Genomic DNA, 3,806 nt, shown 5'->3' on the forward strand with positions numbered 1-3,806 from the left:
CGCAGGTTTCTTTTAATATATATATATATATATATATATAGATTATGCAACCCTGTTAGAGTCAGCGGGTTCGAGTATGAGAGATCAAATGGATGAGAAAAAATGCTGTTTTAAATTGAACAATCAAAGTGTGAGAGATTGTTCAATCTAAAACTGCATTTTTTTTAAATAAGCATCGCATTAATATGAATTCTATTTTCAAGCAAAATATATGTTTTAAAAGAATATGAAATTTCAGCAAAATATTTATTAGCATTAAATATTTTGTCTTTAAAAGCATAAATGTTAAAAGAATTTTAAACTTACCATTCACTCAAAGTGTTTGTGTATTCCATGTCGCTGTTCCTGCCCACTGTTTCATTCCAGCCTACTCAATATCGCCTACAAAACGAATTCAATGAGTGGGACCAACTCCCTCGGTTATTTTCTCCCACTTTCTTATTTGGAACGACGTATTTTTGAAAATGTCGATTTTAGATTTGTTAGGATGGATACAAACATTCCTTTTAAAAGGAAAAAAAGAAAAAGCTTGACATTTTTAATAGTGTTCTAAGTTATTATTATTAAAATTTTTTTTTTTTCAAATATACTTCCATTCTGGGTTCCTTACGCCACTTACAGTCCCTGGTCAAATTATTAGACACACTATAATATTCTACGCAAAATCTTAATTATCAGATGATACTATACAGCTTTATTGTTTTCACGCGACTGAAACCGGTTTGCTCTTGTTTACGTTCGTGTGTCAATTGGTTAACATTGTAATGCAATACTTTAAAAATAAATACATATACAAAGTATATAAAAAATCTCCTGAATAAAAACCCATTACATGTATGTTTAAATATAAAAGTGCAGCATATATACTCGTACAAAACATGCAATTATAAAAGCACTATAGTGCGTCTAATAATTTGGTTTAATTATTATAATTTACTAATAAAATACACGATATAACAAATATTCTATAATTATATAATATATCGTCTAATTTATCTAATCGTCGAATTTGTATTATATATCGCCTAATTTAACACACTGATACACGAACGTAAACAAGGGCAAACCGATTTCAGTCTCGTAAAAACAGTAAAGCTGTATAGTATCACCTGATAATTAAGATTTTGCATAGAATCTTATAGTGCGTGTAATAAGTTGGCCAGGCAGGGACTGTACAACATCTACCATTTTAAGAGTTTTTGCTATACAGATGAATGAATTTTTGTAAACTTTGGGTCTATAAGCATGAAATGTATAAGCATGAAATACATGGAAGTTTTCTGAAACAAGCATGCTAAAGGCATAAAAGAATGGTGGGTTACTTAGACCAGTAGAAAGAGTTCTGTGTTTGGTTAACGTTAATTGATGATGATTAGGTCACAAATGTCTAAATAGAATGTACATATACTGCTCGAAATATTTATTAGCAAACGATTTTCCTCTTATTTTTTTTCGTTTCTTTTTTCAAGAAGAAAGAAGTTTATTTCAGGTAGTTTAGATATTACGTCAGTGGCTCTCAACCTGCTGGAGGGGGTAGAAGAATTTCAAGGAAGATTCAAGTTTTTTATGAAATAAATGAATAAGTAAATAAAAAAAGTATAGGATAGGCATAATAGACTTACTTCCTTACTGTGTAATCCTCAGAAATTCTGTCATAATATGTTTATATTTTGATAGTTTGAAGGGAAAAAAAAGAAAACAGATTTGAAATTTTATTGTTTACTCTTGGCTTACCTGAACTCACTTTTTTCTATACTATAATATACTAATAATGGTAAATCAGTTGTAATCTATGTGGTTACAAAACAGGGTCAGCCTAAATTATTCATTCAGTTTCAAAGGATTATTTATTTACGTGTAAAACTTACAAAGTTGCGTTACACATGGAAAGATACATTTACTAAGTTTCTATCATGAAATAAAAAAGTTCAGTGTAAACGATGCACACACACACACAAAAGAATCATCCTGAACTTCTTTGATCTAATGATTGGATCTTCACATTCTAGGTCTTGATCTTAACGGTTCGAGAGGGTGAACTCAAATATGCAAACTAATTAGTGCGTATCATATTTCAAGTTACGGACACAAAGTTAGACATAAAACGTACTTTCTATGAATAATATAGCTTTATTTCAACGGATTTGGATTTCTGATTTCAAAAGCCGCAATCTGGGAAATGTAGTCCCTATAGTATGTTGAGGAGAGTGGTCCAAAGCTCGAACTCCTTAATGTTAATTTTATTTTTTTGCGTATTTTTCCATAATAGTATACATAAAATGTTATTTATACAGAATTTTTTAAACTGCCACATATCATATTTGCATCATCATCTATTTTAGCGACAGCGATACCTATATATAGAGTGGCAAGGACAAAATAAAAAAATGTTTTAAAAGTGTTTTACAATTTTTTTTAGCATATATATATGTTTTTAGAAATTTTGGCATATGTCCTTTGACTTGATATTAATATCCAAGTTCTCGTTTGAACAAAAGAACTATTAAAAAAATAATTAAATTGTCCGTCAAATGACCCTCTCAAACTCAACCACTAATAATAATTAGAAAATCAAAAGAGAGCAATGCCTATATTCAAAAGCCTATATTCAAAATAGACAAAAGTAGACATTAAATTTAGGCTACGCAGAATTTTTTTTACCCACCTTAAATCATATTTGCATCATAATCTCTTTTAGAGGCTCCTGTGCTTATTATATAGAGTGACAAGGACAAGATAAAAACTATTTTAAAAAAGCTTTACTAGCATATGTATATGCTTTTATAAATTTTGACATGCATCCTTTGACTTGATACTAATATCCAAGTCCTCTTTTGAACCAAAATATTGCAAAAAAATAATTAAATTGTCCTCCAAATGACCCCCTCAACTGCAACTATTAATAATAATTAGAAATCACTGCCTGTAACTAAAATAGACAATAGTGTAGATTAAATGGTGATTACACAGAATTCTTTAAATTGCCTAATATCATATTTGTATCATCATCGATTTTAGCGCACCTGGGCTGCAGGTGGCGTTGAGCAGAACTCTCTACCTATGGCAACACTTCGCATGCATTCACCATTAGCGTTTGGAGAGTCATAGAGGAAGGAAGTACGTTAGTTTCTGTCTTGATTTTCATGCAGATTAAAATCTTTTGATTTTTAAAACTATATGGAATTGAAAACTACATTAAACATAGTTCTAAAGGAAAGTATCATTTAAATTTTAAAAAATATTTTAATTAAATAAAAAGGAAAAATATTAAGAAATGGGAAACTATCCAAGTACATTACTATACCACTGAAAAGAGGAGGAGAGGGAAGGAAGAAGGGCCAAAGGCATGAAACCGGTTTCTCCCCAGATGGCGTATTCGAGATTAGAAATTTTATTATTGCGTATTAGAAATTTTGACAACTGTCCTTTGACTTGGTATTAATATCAAATTTCTCTTATGAACCAAAAAATTCTAAAAAATCTTTAAAGTGATTGAACCTCACAAATCGTCAATTGAACCTCACAAACGTAGCTATTAATAATAGTTAGAAAAAAAAGTGAGTAATGCCTATAACTAAAACAAACAATAGTGTAGATTAAATGGGGACTACACAGAATTTTTTAAATTGCCTGATATCAGATTTGTATCCTAATCGACTTTAGCGACGCCTATTTTAACTATATAGAGTGACAAGGACAAAATAAATTTTTTTAAAAGTATTTAAAAAATTATTCTTTTGAACTAGAAATTTATAAAAAATCAGTAAAGTGTACCTCGAATGACCCCCTCAAATGAGCTTTTATTG

General features: G+C 29.8%; 1 protein-coding gene across 2 annotated transcripts in view; it reads right to left on the reverse strand.

The window, feature by feature from the left end:
* LOC107452510 (uncharacterized) overlaps nt 1-713 on the reverse strand; it is a 120,218-nt gene extending 119,505 nt beyond the window's left edge. Inside the window, exon 1 of one of the 2 annotated variants that reach the window (XM_071187592.1) lies at nt 307-713. The gene's annotated coding sequence lies outside the window, so the exon portion shown is untranslated. The remainder of the gene's footprint in view (nt 1-306) is intronic. The other variant, XM_071187593.1, reaches the window with a different exon arrangement.
* Between the last annotated feature and the right edge of the window lie 3,093 nt (nt 714-3,806).

Source organism: Parasteatoda tepidariorum, chromosome X1 (genome assembly GCF_043381705.1).
Source record: "Parasteatoda tepidariorum isolate YZ-2023 chromosome X1, CAS_Ptep_4.0, whole genome shotgun sequence".
Classification (NCBI taxonomy): Eukaryota; Metazoa; Arthropoda; class Arachnida; order Araneae; family Theridiidae; genus Parasteatoda; species Parasteatoda tepidariorum.